General features: G+C 46.4%; 1 protein-coding gene across 7 annotated transcripts in view; it reads left to right on the forward strand.

Moving 5' to 3' along the window:
- The window catches only part of Syndig1 (synapse differentiation inducing 1), a 202,966-nt gene that overhangs the window by 144,150 nt on the left and 43,088 nt on the right, over window positions 1–15,728 (forward strand). The gene's annotated exons all lie outside the window — the stretch shown is intronic.

The following is a 15,728-nucleotide window of genomic DNA, read 5'->3' on the forward strand; positions in this document are numbered from 1 at the left end:
CAAGATTTGGGCTCACGTGGCTACCTGTTTCAGATACCAGAATTACATCATCAGAGAGGCAAAGATGGCCCCTAAGGACCTATCCTTTCAGCCAAGAAATGTCCCAAACTGTCACACTTTTTCTTATCCTTACTGTCCTGAAAGGAATTTTGCTTGGGAAGGACTTGTGGAATGCTACCGATTATCTCACAGCACAGATACCAAATGTGTGTTGTGCCAGGTATGCCCTGAACACCACAGAGCCAGCTTCACGGAGCACAGCCAGCACCACGGCCAGGTGTCTTTTGACACTTAAATAAAAATCATTTACTTATTCACTTGTTTGTTTGCTTATTTTTTGAGGGGGGGGGAAGAGAATGGGTGTGCCAGGGCCTGAAGTGACTATAAATGAACTCCAGACACATGCACCACCTTGTGCATCTAGCTTACGTGGGTTCTGGGGAATAGAACCTGGGTCCTTAGGCTTTGCAGGCAAATGCTTTAACTGCTAAGTCATGTCTCCAGACTGCTTGCTTGCTTGCTTGCTTCCTTTCTTAAGTTGAAACTTTACATACATACATCAAGTGTTAGTACAGTCTTTCCCTTCCTCCCTATCCCCACTCCACTGAGCACCCCCCCCCCCTTAGTGGGATTGCTGGTATTCACCTTGGTGTTGTGGATCATGAGTTGTGAGAGCAGCAGTCAGTCATTGGTTGGGGCGGGGGTAACAATGCCTCTAGATATTCCCTCCCACACTGTGGTTCTTATACTTTTTCTGCAAAACTCCCTGAGCCTCGGTGGGAATGTTTTAAGTCTACTTTTGTGGTGAGCTCTCAGCAGCTTCTGGACATCTGCTCTGGTGCATTTTGAGTATCCTCAGTGTCTGTCTCCATCACCCTGTCTCCAGCCCCCTTTACACACATTTGTGGACTACACATTGATGAAGAGGACATGATGGACCAGGTTTCACAGCATCCCCTTATATATCAAGTGAGCAGAGTCCACTATCAGACCAATCCTTCCATTACATGCCTTTGATGCCTTTGACTCCTACACCTCACCTGTACAACAGATGTGGCGATGAGTCATAGTGTGGGACAGGGTCACCTCCCTCAGGGGAAATCTGTTTGTCGCATGGTCTTGTCTTACTAATCCTCGGCTTCTCCCCACAGTTTCTGCCTCCTCTTCCAGAAGAGAATTTGCTTTCATCGCTACATGTTCTTATTTCCTATTTGTTCTCACTGTCCAGTGCTCATCTCTGAAGACCTCCAAGTCAGCCAGGACATTTTCTGGGTCATGAATAGCACAGTGAGACAGTGTTTCCTGTCCTTGTCCCTGAAGTGTGTGGACTCGGGCAAGTGTGTCCACGCAGGGCTGCGGCTCCCTTGTGCCACTCACTGCTGTCAGTGGGTCTTTGACAGCCTTCTGACGAAGGAACCATTCCAAGAGCTTTCTTGAGGCAAACATTCTGGGGTTTCTGTAATCTCATGCTGAAGTTTTGATTAGTGATATTTTCTTACACCTCCCAAACATCCCTTGGAATTACACAGTTCTGTCTTAAATGCCTAAATGGTAACCTAAGTAATAAAGCTGTAAGCATTTATTTTAGCAGAAGTGTTTCTGTTCAGGTTTGGACAGAGGCTCTGGAACCACACCTTTTCATTGTATTGAGGAATACGTTTTCCTAGGGGCTCAAAGCAGGGGCAGTTTTAGGAGGGGAGGGAGCAGCCTTTCAGAGGAGAGGTCCTGCGCTGGAGAAAGAAAGGAAATGGGGAGCTGGGAAGAGTAGTACGGATGCCAGGAGCCATGGCAAGCTGCCACTGTGGTGCTCGTAGCTGGCACAGATTGCTTGCGTCAGTTAAAAACTGGAGTGGATGAGGGAGGAGACAAGTTTAGATTCGAGTGTGTGGTGGTATCACTGGAAAAGGATGGGTAACTGATGGGAGTAGGCTCTGCAGCTGAAAGAGAGAGAGAAAGAAAGAGAGAGAGATGAGAGAGAATGAGATAAGATAAAAAGGCAGGGTGAGAAGAGAAGATGTGTTTGGGAAAGAGACAGGAAGATGAGAGGCTGGGACAGGAAAAGAGACAGAGATACAGAACATGCACTTTATTTTCAGGAAGGGCCTAGAAGAGAGAGGCTGGCATCTGGCGCTTTTATTCTCAGGATTTCGGGTAGAGGTGACTGCCCAGTGACAGGAGGGCTTTCTGGGGGTATGGAGGTACTCAAGGAAAGAACCAGACTGGCTAGATCTCTTGTTGAATTTTGTTGTGTGATAGGGGATGAAGGGGGGTGGGAGAGAACTTCAAGACTAACAGTTTCTGGGTTAGGAGAGTTCAAATGCATTTACCTGTAAGTGGAGAGAAGGATCTGCTAAGATGGGAAGGCCTTCGCTTGTGATTCTCCCACTAATGAAGTGTTCTCAGATGTTCTGCTCACGTGTGTCTCCCTACAGGGGGTCTGCTTACATTCTTGTTTCAAAGCATGAGAAGGTGTCCTGCCATGATTCTGAAGGACAAGGCTCAGAGCTCTAGTGGGCACTGGTTCCTCCATCTGCTACTTGGTGACTTAGGTTAGACAGCATTGTTTTCCTATCATAAGTGGTTTTCTTACAATACCTGTTTTAGTATAAATCTGTGTTTCAGTTCAGAGGTTGTAGGAAGCTCAGGGTTGCACACACATTGTCTCTTCTGAAGGACACAGTGTTGGGAAGGCATGGTGTGTATCCTATAAGCAGTTAAGAAAAGCTATCTGTTGGGAGCTGTCTTCAGTAGTGGCTCAAGGAGCTTGAAGTTCAATGTATTTCACTAATAGTAATGGACCCAGGGTAAAAGCTGTCAACCTAATCTGCGTATTATATCTTCTAATGGGCCTAGTCTAAATACAGAAGGATTTTTTTCTGGTCTGCAGCAGAAGATACAAACAATAGCAGGCTTTGGCCTCTGTTCTTGTGCTGAGGGTTCCTCCCTGCCTGCTTGGTAGCCTGTAGCTACCTGAGATTCCTTGTAACAAGCAAAGACAGGGCCATCTGGGGGAAAATAATTTTTTTCTAATGTATTATTACTTGGAAGGACTCAAGTGTTAATGGCTACTTCTTCACTGTAATTTCTAGAAGGTTTGCTCATTGAGATCATCTCAGGAGAATCTGAGAGGGAAATTTGATGGAACCTTTCCCTGGGGAAACATGAGAAAAGCACATCCATCTCTTGGTGAAACCAAGAACCATATCCCTTTGTGTTAAGTGTACTACTTAAGGTGACTTTGAAGAAATTGAAATTTGTCATGTTCTGGATTTTAAAGGGGGAAACATAAATAAATTTCACAATTTAGCTTTAAAAATTAGAAAACGATTCAGTTCACGTGTTCACATCGTGGCAGGAATAGCACAGCACTGGTGGGAAACAGGTCTTCAGAGAGCTTACTGCACAGCTGACCAGAGAGGGCAGTCTTCGCTTGACTGGACATTGCTGGACAGATGTCCTTCTTGAAGTAATTTTTGTCTAAAGATGATGGGTTCCTTTTTTAATTTTTTAATTCATTTTTATTTATTTACTTGAGAGTAACAGAGAGAGAAAGAGGCAGAGAGAGAGAGAGAATGGGAGCACCAGGGCCTCCAGCCACTGCAAATGAACTCCAGACGCGTGCGCCCCCTTGTGCATCTGGCTAACGTGGGTCCTGGGGAACCGAGCCTCGAACCAGGGTCCTTAGGCTTCACAGGCAAGCACTTAACAGCTAAGCCATCTCTCCAGCCCGGTGGGTTCCTTTTATGCAGGCTCATGGTTCTGGCAGTGCTGTGTAAGAACTTCCCAGGTTTTGTTGGACCTGACACAAGCAACTCCATCTTGATTCCAATAGCTTTCGCACTGGGCATCTCTTCTTGATCACAAGAAAGTCAAAGGATCTTCTGGGATATCCTGGAATAGTTTTGAGGTGCTGAAAATCCAAGAGACACACAGACTGCCCTCTGTGGTCATCCTTGGAATCCCAAACCCAAAGGAAGATGTGAGGATTTTCCCATGTCGTCATGACCTGACAGCAGTGGTGGAGAAGCAGGGTATCTTCAGGCTTTTCTGCCTAAATACAACTTAATGTTCTTCCCCACCCTTTCTCTCATTCTCACTGTTAATTTGTGTGTGTGTGTGTGTGTGTGTGTGTGTGTGTGTGTGTGTGTGTGCGTGCGCGTGTCTGTGCGTGCGTGCTTGCATTGGTACACACATGCCATGGAGTACTTGTAGAAGTCAGAAGACAACGTCAGGGTGTCAGTCCTCTCCTTCCACTTTCTTTGAGACAAGATCTCTCTTGGTGCTTCCACCTGGAGAAGCAGCGTAGCTGGCCCGTGAGTGTTCAGGTTCCCCATTGCCGTAGGTGCACTGAGATTACAGATGTGTCTCTTTGCATGTGCCTTTACATGGGTGCTGGGAAATCAAACTCAGGCCAATAGATTTTTAGGGGAAAATACATCTAACCACTGAGCAATCTCACCAACCCTTGTCTGTCATTTATTTTATTTTATTTTTTGGGGGGGGGGGGACAGGGTCTCACTCTAGCCCAGGCTGACCTGGAACTCACTTTGTAGCCCAAGTCGGCTTCAAACTTATGGCAATCATCCTGCCTCAGCCTTACAAGTGCTGGTATTACAAGCACTAGCCACCACACCTGGCCTTAGGCTCAACTTTAAAATCACCCTCAGCATTCCTGAGATATGCTGGACAGCTAAGCCCTAATCATGGAGTATATAAACTGCTCTCTGCCCTTTGGAAACACCACACAGATTGTGAGAGGTGAGAAAAGGCCTTCTAAGGTTCAAATATTCATTCCAGAACCCCTTGTCTATGTAATGATTCAGAATCGTGTGTCCATGGGAACTGGAGGCATGTTCATCCATGATGGTTCTTTACCAAGAATGCACCATACCCATGGGAGCCAAATGCTGATCCTGAAGACCCCATTTTATGTTCCCAGTTATGACTCCACAGCAAGGTCTGTCATACACCCCCCCCCACACACACACACACATGCACACACCTCACACAAAACTCACACAAAGGAAGCCAAGATTTACACACTGCCTGACTGACTGTCCTGGCTATTCAACAGGATTTCACACAATTAGAGACATCCTGTGAGTAACCATGTAAGGTTGTAATCTATTATGTATGAATTTGGAGCCATAAGAATGGGAGTCACCTACAGTCTAATAGTGAGCTGATGACATAGAGGAATGAGGAGCTCTTGGGAGGCCACTTGACCTTCCCCCATTGGGCTGGGTGCTGTGTTCTCTCAGGTACATGTAGATATGTTCACCTGAAGTTGCCAGTATCTCCTCTTAGAGAGAAGTGAAGTGACTTTGGCACCTCCCCTCCTGGAGAAGGTCCTCATCTTCCTGAGAAGCCACCTGCCCCCTGCACTTGTAAATATAGGGTGGGCTGGCATATCCTTTTGAGTCAGGGGCTTTATCCACAGTTCCTGGGGGAACACCTGGAATCGGTTCCCATCTCTGAAGCTGGTGACATGGGATATTCTCTAGGTGTGTTGCCTTTATCTATTGACGGAACTGACATGTGTCCACCGGCGAGACTGTCCACCACTGGTCTTGTCATCCTGTCCATTTCTCCAGTCCCTTTGAGCCACTCCAGGTCCTCATGACTGACCTTTTTTCAGAACCCTTAAATTACTGTTCCAGTTTATGACCCTGCTTCCAGCACCCTCCCACCTTCTCTTGTGTCTTCCGAAGTCCCCAAGTTAACATTCCTCAGACAGTGAGGCTCCCACCAGTCCCCAGCACACAGATGCCAGCAGCTGTCTCTGGTCTCCAGCCAAAGTTCCCTCCTCCCTACAACCTGACCTATTCACCGGATACACTCTGTACCCTATTTACCTGCCTGTGGGGTACCCGTAACCCTCTGCCTCCCATGCCATGTCCCAGGCCAGCTCTGCAGGAAAGCCCCTACCCATGTTGCTTACCATCCTACCTTCAAGCATCCACGTCATCCACTGGTGCCCCAGTCTCTCGCTCAGAGTCAGCTTGTTGTGGCTGCAATGAAATACCCAAGATAATAACCTGAAAAGAGGAGAAGGAGGCTTTGGCTCACAGTTTGGGAAGTTTCTGTCCATAACCCTATCTCACTGCTTCAGGGCCTCTGGCAAGGTACCATGTCACGACAGAGGTGTGTGGTGGCACAGTTACTTCATGGCTAGGCTGTGAAAGATGGAGGAAGAGAAATGGACCGGTGTCACCCATCTCCTTCCAGGACACACCACCAGTGACCTGAGGACCTCCTACAAGATGCCAGATTTTAAGGTCCCAGCACCTGACACCAAGCCTCAGTCTGGATGTGTAGGGGACTGCAACATGGGCCTTTGCCCCTTGTTCACTGTGACCCCCTCAAGGGAACCTTGCTCCTCTGTCCTGTTTCATCCTGTGGCACCAGCCACATGCACAGAATGTATCAGGGCTCAGGAACCACAGGGATTCAAGCCAGATCCATCTTTCCATCAGGGTCAGGTGTGATCACCGAGGATAGCAGCTCTGCAACCCGGGTGTTCTGAAATAAAATGCAGAACACACAGAACCATCCCCGACGACTAGAAATTGCCCATCTTGAGCAGTTTGTGGTGCATCCTGTTACATTGTATAATTGCAAACAATGATGTAACCACTTAATGGCAAAGCAAAGAAAACTTTGCCCTGGTGAATGTGCCCTTAACTTCTCTACCCAAAGCTGCAAGCCCGTGCTCAGTGAAATGCAGGCAGCTCATGCCCATCTGGCTTTACGGTCTTTGATGAGGACGGCACCGTATGAAACCTCTCTGTTATTCCTCCTCCCACGTTGGCGACACGAAGGCCCACAGTAATCTACTTATTTCCCTGCAGCAAGCAAGTCCTCTTTTCTACTCTAGCCCTGCTTGGAGGGGAGATGGTGTCTTTAACTTCCAGACAGGACTTCTCACTGGTGAGGCAGAAGCCCCAGGTCCAGTTGAGAATGTTGCAATGTTTCTCACCTACCCCGACATTCAGGTGCTCCTGTCTGAAAGCAGGGAAGAAAAGAAGCACACCCGCATTGTCCATGACATGCCCTATCCTAGCCCAAGGACTAAGGGCAGGCTTGGCAACAGCTTAGAACAGGTTTTGGCACAACCTTTCATTAACCTGTGGGAAGATTAATTTTATTCCTCAGTAATTCCACAGAATTGAAAAGCTAGGGGGAAGGCTTTAACAGAGTCAACCTCAGTTATGTTTCTAAATATATCTTAACTCAGAAATATCCTTTCTCCCTTCACAGCTATAGCACAGAATGATAATCATAGTTCTTCCTCACACACAAAAAAAAACCCCAAACATGTGGGGTTCAGTTCTCAGTAGTCCATGAACAGAGACTGAGACTCTCGGACTTTTGAAAAGTCCATGATACAAGTGGCCATCCAGGGACAAGGATGCGCATTATGTTGGCTGCATGACACACCTCTGCATGTGTGGCTTAACCACAGCTTCTTAACCTCTGAGCACTTCCAAGCACTACACTAATCAGTGCACAGGCTGCACCTCACATGCCCTCCCAGAACTCGGAGATGAGATGGGAGGTGTGCTTCACAACCAAGGAAACTGAATGTCCACAAGGAGATGAAGCCATGAAGCAAGGCTGGACTGGAGACCTGATTGAAGAGCAGTCATGATGCCTTGCTAAACACCACCCCAGCAAAGCCAGGCAGAAGGTATCAGAGTCCCTGTAACTGAGGCACATGGCCTGAGCACTACCCTGGTGACATCTGCTCAATTTGAGGCCCTAGGCCAGTTACTCGGCTTCTTGAGCCTCCATTATGAGTGAGACCAATCAAGGTGTGAGAAGCGAACTCTGCCACCCAGTGTTCTGCAGAGCTGCACAGTGCATGGTAAATGAACACATTCTCTCATAGGAGGGAGGGTACCTCACACTTGCATGACCTCTTCATGTCCTCACCTGTTTCTCTGGGCAACCTCAGGACCACCTTTTGGTAGCTACCTGGTCAGCTTCCTATAGACCAACCTGCTCATGGGCTCCATGCCTTACTGATTCATGATGTTCAGCCTGCACCCTGTGCCCTGTGCCCTGTGTGCATGCCCATTCACCCTATGTGGCTCCCAAAGCCATCTCCCCCAGCCTGCCTCGGAGCTTCCACTTGGTATGTCCCTTCACACGCTCCTCCTGACCCACTTGCAGCCACTTCTACCCAGACCACTAAAACACCTCCTGTGACATCCCCAGATAACCCCCTCCCCCAGGCTAAGAAACCTCCCTTCCTCTTTGCCCTGCAGCCTAGAGGACAGTCAGCTCTTCCCTGGTTAGAGTGAAGGGACTTGGACTTTACCAGTTTACCTTGTGTCTCCAAAGGATAAGGCTCTATAGAATGAGGTAAACAGGATTTGTAGCCTGGAGCGCATGGGAGCCCAAGGCTTCAGAAGCCTGACAGCAGGGCTGGAAAGGTGACTCAGCAGTTAAAGGTGCTTACTTACAACACCTGACATCTTGGGTTTGAGTCCCCAGTACCCATGTATGAATCGGATGTACCAAGTGACACATGCATCTGGAATTTTTTCCAGTGACAAGATTCTTTGGTGCACACATTCTGTCTCTCTCTCTCTTTCTCCTCTCCTATTTTCTCTCTGATTGCCAATAAGTAAATAAATTATTTTTTCTTTCTCTCTCAAAGATAAAATAATAATAACAAAATATTTTTTTAAAGTCTGAGAGGGGAGGCCACCATACCATACTACCCCAGGCTTAGGACAGACAGCTGTGTACACATACCGATGGACATTTATAAGGGAAGTATGGTGATTTGATTCTGGTGTCCCCCATAAATTTAGGTATTCTGAAGGCTAGGTTCCCACCTGATAGAGATTTGGGAATTAAAGCCTCCTGGAGGCAGTGTATTGTTGGGGGCGGGCTTATGGGTGTTATAGCCAGTTTCCCCATACCAGTGCTTGGCACACTCTCCTGTTGCTATTGTCTACTTTATGTTGGCCAGGGGCTGATATCCACCCTCTGCTCATGCCATCGTTTTTCCCCTGTCATCATGGAGCTTCCCCTTAAGCCTGTAAGCCAAAATAAACCCTTTTTTCCCCCAAAGCTGCACTTGGTCAGGTGATTTCTACCAGCAGTGTGAACCTGACTGCAACAGGAAGACACAGTGGCCACCAGTGAGTGTGTATGTCCATCCCCATTACTAACATGCACTGCTAGACCTTCACATAGTCCTGTCACGCAGTGTGTGCCCAGGTGATGGAAGATAACAAATGCACTATTGGGTTTTTCTTTTTTAATTTGTAGGTTTGACTTAATTGGTACAGTGGCAACAACCAAGAATCAAAAGACTCTAATTTGAAAGAGCTTTTCCCCCAAACTTTCTTCTCACATTGGTTGGGAAAAAAAAAAAAGAGTTAATTAAAGAATATGAAGTCGTCAAGATAGGAGGCTAGACTTCTGTTAGAAACTGAGACCTAGAAAATGGAGTCAGGAAAAACCAAAGGAAGGGTGACGTACACAGGACAAATGGACCATCCTCTGTTCCCATCCTCTTGGAAACTGTTCACAACATAAATTTGATTAAAATACTAATCATTGACACAGTACTGTCAAATAGAAGTGCTGTTTTGCCTGTGTAACTGCTCAGGATATATTTAGAGTGCTTATCATGCATAAATTAATGTAATTAGTGAGTTGAGAAATGAAAGGAACCGAGTTTAACAACACCTAGTTTGGACCAGGTGTGAGGCCAAGTTCTGAAGCAATCTGAATTACCTAATATTTTCAATACAACACTATTACTTTGAAGTACTTATATCTCCTTGCAACTAAATGACTTACATGTCAAGGGGTTCTTTGAGTGGCTACTTTAATAAATGAAAGTTTAGAGTTGAAATGAATATGAATAATACATGTCTATCAAAATTTCTGAAGCCATTCATACCTGGGACAGCTTAGCCACTTTCCTTGCTGGGATTCAAACCTCCCTTTCTGTGGTTGGTCCACACAGCTTTACTCTAGCATCATGACCCACGTTTCCTGCGTGATGTTCTTTCAAGCTACTGGTACCCTAAATGTCATCTATAACAAGTCCAGCAGGAGCCATCTTCCAGTGTCACAGAAGAATAGAGCGTGAATCAGAGATTGACACTTCCATCTGAAGTTCTGGGGCAGTGAGATGTGAACTGGATCTATCCCAGGTGTTGTGGTTTAAATGTGAAATGATTCCCATCAGCTCACACCTTTACACACATGGTCCCTAGATAGGGATGTTATCTGGTCATTTTAAGGAACTTTTAGGAGGTTAAGCCTCATGGGAAAACTGGGTCACTAAGGGGTAGGCCTTGAGGCTTTGGAGACCAGCCCTACTTCCTCTCTATTCTCTGTTTCTGGACTGTGAATGCATTGTGATCAGCCTCCTCACACTCTCGCTGCTTTGTCTTCCTACCATGATGGACTGTAAGTCTTCTTAAATCATAAGCCAAAAATAATCCTTCCTTCAAGTTATTCTTGTCACAGCAATGAGGAAAGTAACTAACACACTAGAACTTTAAAGGTACACCAGGTGGTACCTCTGTGCTGTGTCTGCTTTCTTCCAATATCAGGGTCCCAAGGGATGAGAGAGATATCCTCCCTAGTTGTCTGACATCTTCATAGTGGATCTTTGTGGGGGCATAGTAGTAACAGGGTCCCATACTACACCCATACTGTCTTCCCCAAAGACTGAATGTTTTTTTCCTGGCTCATTTCCACTCCACAGACATATTTGCAGAGGGAACACAGGTCCTCAGTTTACCCTGATCTGTAGTCTCTAAAATAGACACCTAACGAGTGCTGACATGGTCTTTAATTTCTTCCTCTAGCCCAGAGAAGTGGAGGTTTTCTTCCCTTGCCCCCTACTCTAAAGGAATGTCCATGGACCCTCAGGGTCCCTGGGGCTCATACAGGACTTTGCGTAGGGAATGTGTTGCATCCCTACTTTCACCAACTTCTGATGGAAACTTACTCTTCCCTCCAAGTCTAAGCCTCAGCAACAATAGACCTGGCCTGACTTGATCACCAGTGGAAACCACAGATGGCTTCACATCACATGACAAATGTGGAAGGAATCTAAGATACTGTTCATGCCCATCACTACTTTGAAGACAAACATACATGTAATAATTATTACTTTAAGAAAGTAGCACTGCTATTAAATGGATTATACTTCAGATGTGCAATTTTTTTAAAATTTACTTTGGAGATTTAAAAACATTATTATATGCTTAGTGTATAGTTTGGTGGAAGAGCACATGCTTAGCATATAGGAAAACCTGGATTTGATTCCTTACCCCACCAGAAAATAAATAAATATAAGTTAAAATACATAAATGTATGATTCTGACCTGGTTCAAGACACTCCACAGGATCGGGTTACCACTGGGCCCTGTGACCTGCATGTCAGTGCTGGAGGAGCTTCCTTCCATCCAGCTCAGTCCTGCCTCTTGATTTCCATTCATCCTTCTTCTGAGACTCTCCTTCTGCCTTGTCTCCCCAAGATCTGCCTTTGGGTGGTTTAACTCAGAAGAAACTGAATTTTCCCAATTAGGCCATCACTCCTATTGCCTCCTATACATAAAGAGACCTACAGTAAGTACCAGCAGTGTTGAAACTAAGTTATGGGGAGCAGCAGTGGCCTCTGGGAAGTGTGGTAAAGACTCACTCCAAATTTGAGCCAGAAAGAGCACCATGTGGGCTTGGGAGTGGGTCAGATGGACAGAATGGGCCAGAAGCCCCTCAACCTGACCACAAGCAGCTAGAATTTCCCAGGAGAAACTCACTTCATCATGTGTCTGTTGGGTGTTCCTGTCCCCTGCCTCCTCTCTGCAGTGTATGGTCTTCAGAAATCTTCTCTGAGCACCTACAGATATTCCACCCCTTGTCAGATATTGCGGACTTAGCCAAGAACAAAAGAAGACCCAGACTTGTAGGAATTCAGGCGATCCCCAGGTCCACCATTCAGTGTTTGCTGAGATGGTGTCTTCTGGAAGTTATGGCTCTCCTTCCCCTGTTCTTTCTAATGTCACTGCCTCTCAGCCTCCTCTGTCCTGCATCTGCTCACATGGTATGGGCTGTGCCCCCTGCTCCTAGGTTTAGGGTCAGCTCTTCACTTCCAGGACTGCTGATGCCAACTTCCCAATAGCTAGAACCTCTACAAACCACACACTCGAGGGTTTACAGACTATAAAACCTGATGATGGAAAGAGGACAGTTGGCACTGCCCCCAAGACCACTGCAGCCTCCCTGTGGCCCTACTCCATCAAAGAGGTGACAATCCAATGAGATGCCTCCAGGTTGGAGACCCCCCCACCCTTCTAACTGGCCCCATCAAGTTTGTTCTTGGCCCTCTTCCTCATCTCTCAGTCCCACCATCTTTTAACCATAGATCTCTGTTTGGTCTTCACTTCCCTTCTTCCTATACTTCCTGTCATCACTCACCCTACATCTGAGATCACCTGGCCCACTTCCAGAAGCAGAGGTCACTTCCACCTGCTAAAGGTAAAGCTCTGCCCTCTGAATATCACCTGACTTTTCGGGCCTATCTCCCTTCATGTTCCACCCCAGTTGGCTGTGGGAGCATAAAGGGACAACAGATGCTTTGAATCCATGGATATCATAGGTACATTTCGCCAACCTATGGTGCCTTCTTTGATGGGACTATAGCACCAACATCTGTGAAATGGGCTATGTTCTGGACTCATAGGCAGTGCTCAGGGTTCCAAAGATTGAACTTTGAAGTAGAAGATGCTTTCTCTAAGAGGCCTCAAGCCCAGGGAGACATGAGTGATCTCTATGATGGCAGACATGAGGAATGCCCAAGTATGAGGGATACCCCAAACTGAAAGGTCTGAGGGAGGGCCTATGATGGAAGATCTGAGGGGATACCACAGGATGGAGGAACTGAGAGATGCCTCATGATGGTGGGTCCTGAGGGGTGCTTCAATACGCTGGGACTAAGATGTTCTAGGATAGAGAGCCTGAGTAATGCCCCAGCTTGGAGGACTTGATGAATATCCCATTATGACAGGTCTGAGGGATTCCTCATGATGGAGGAGCCTAAGGACTGCTCAGCATGTGGGCTTGAGGGATGTTCCATTATGGTGGACTCAAGGAGTGCTCCAGGATGGAGAACCTGAAGGATGCCCAACTGTGGTGGTTTGATTCAGGTGTCCCCCATAAACTTAGGTGTTTTGAATGCTAGGTTCCCAGCTGATGGAGATTTGGGAATTAAAGTCTCCTGGAAGCTGTGTATTGTTGAGGGCAGGCTTATGGGTGTTACAGCCAGTGTCTGCCTGTCAGTGTTTGGCACACTCTCCTGTTCCTGTTGTCTACCCTATGTGGACAAGGGGGTGATGTTCACCCTCTGCTCATGTCATCATTTTTCCCTGCCATCATGGAGCCTCCCCTCGAGCCTGTAAGCCAAAATAAACCTCTTTTTTTCCACAAGCTGATCTTGGTTGGGTGACTTCTACCAGCAATGTGAACCTGACTGCAATAGTAAAGTGGTACCAAGGAGTGGGATTGCTGCTAGACACCTGACTTTGTAGCTTTGGCATTTTGGAACTGATTTTCAAGAGGAATGTGGAGGGATTTGAAACCTTGGCCTAAGAGATGCTTGCAGTGTTATAAGCACAACTTGATGGACTATTCTGGTCAGAGTTGAAAGACCTGAATGCAGTAAGAAATATGGACTGTGAGGTTTGGCTTATGAGGATGAGAAAGGGATTTGCTTGGACTGGGCTAGAGGCAGTTTGTGTGAAAAGTTTACAGTTATAATGTCCTGAGAAGTTGGGCAGAGTTACTTTGCATAGAAATGGACTGGTGTGAGCAGAGGGATATGGCACCAAAAAAATGAAATCTTTTGACATAAACTACTTGTCCATTCACCTGAAAATTGCTTGAGAGATTACAACCATTGAGATTGGGCCAGCTGACCTGCACTGGGGAAACAGGAAGAATGTAGAATCCTTTGAAGGGGCCTGAGTCCTCAAGGACTGTCCTATTCTTCAAAGTCTGCTTTATTCCCTCTTGGATTAACAAATTGGCATTCTACCTGGTATTGTGGAGTACAAGAACTGCAGGAAAGAGAGGGTCATTGAGTTTGCATTGTGGTCTTGCATTTTGGAAATTACCATGGGCAATGTGAAGCAGGTTTGCTGGTTGCCTGCATAAAGACCCTATGGAGCCATGAGGATGAACTGTGAGTTGCAGTGGAGACTCAGTGGAGGTGCCAGGACCCATGAGATGGCTGCTAAGGAAAGCTGCTGGCACTGGATGAAGTTTTCCAGGATTGTGAGTAGCCTAGCTGGAGGGGCAGAATTGGAACTCCAGAGATTTGTTGCTGGTTAGAATTATCGGACTTTGAGATTTGTCACTAACTAGTGTTATTAGACTTGGAACAACAGAGTTTGATGTTTGCCCTGTTTAAATCTTGTATCGGTTGAATATTTCTTTGCTACACCCAGTGCCATCTTTTGCAGTGTGAGTGTTTATTCTGTGCCTTTATGGGTTTTGGGGGGATTTTTTGGTATTATGGCTCAGTTAAAAGACCTTGGAATATGGATTATTTGAACAGCATTAGGATTGATAAGAACTGTGGGGACTTTTAAAGTTGAACTGATTGCATTGCATTTTACATCATGGGTGGTTATCAGTTTATGGGGGTCAAGCATAAAATGTAGTGGTTTAATTCAGGTGTCCCTATAAACTTAGGTGTTCAGAATGCTAGGTTCCCAGCTGATAGAGATTTGGGAATTAATGCCTCCTGGAAGGAGTGTGTTGTTTGTTACAGCCAGTTTCCCCTGTCTGTGTTTGGCACACTGTCCTGTTCTTATGTGGGCCAGGGGGTGATATTCACCCTCAACTCATGCCATTATTTTCTCCTGCCATCATGGAGCTTCCCCTAGAGCATGTAAGCCATAATAAACCTCTTTTTCCACAAGCTGCTCTTGGTTGGGTAATTTCTACCAGCAAAGTGAACCTGGATACAACACCAACTCTGGATATCCTGATAGATGTTCCCAGGATGGAAGGACTGAAGCATGCCCCATGACAGCAGGCCTGAGGGATACCCCACCGCAGGATAAGAGGGCATGAGGGATATTCCATGATAGAAGGACTAAGATGTGCCGCATAATGGAGGGCCTTCTGGTACCTTACCCAGCATGGAAAGCCTGAGAAATACTCATAAGCATGGGTCTATAGTATCTTGTGAGTCAGTACACAAGGCCTAATCTCGCCCAGGAGCTAGTGGGATGGCTTAGCAGTTAAGGTGTTTGCCTGCAAAGCCAAAGTACCCAAGTTTGATTCCTCAGGACCCACATGGCCCAGATACACAAGGTGGCACAAGTCTAGAGTTCGTTTGCAGTGGTTGGAGGCCCTGGAACACCCATTCTCTCCCTCCCCCCCCCTCTCACTCTCTCTCTCTCTCTCCTCTGTCTCTCTCTCTCTCTAATAAATAAATTTAAAAAATAAAATAAAATAGTTATCACCCAGTATTCCAGTACCACAGCCTCATAGCTCTCTCCTGTTCTTGCCAGGAAATTCACAAACTCTTGCTCTGGTCTGTTCCTCTGCCAACCTGCAAGGCCCCAAGGAGAGAAAGACACCACCCAGTAGTATTTTGATGCCTATGTACATTACTCTCATCTGCTGAAGTTGAAAACAATGTGTTCTGTATTAAATTGCTCTTCCACACCATGTATGAT

The sequence above is a fragment of the Jaculus jaculus genome, chromosome 8 (genome assembly GCF_020740685.1).
Source record: "Jaculus jaculus isolate mJacJac1 chromosome 8, mJacJac1.mat.Y.cur, whole genome shotgun sequence".
NCBI classification, from domain to species: Eukaryota; Metazoa; Chordata; class Mammalia; order Rodentia; family Dipodidae; genus Jaculus; species Jaculus jaculus.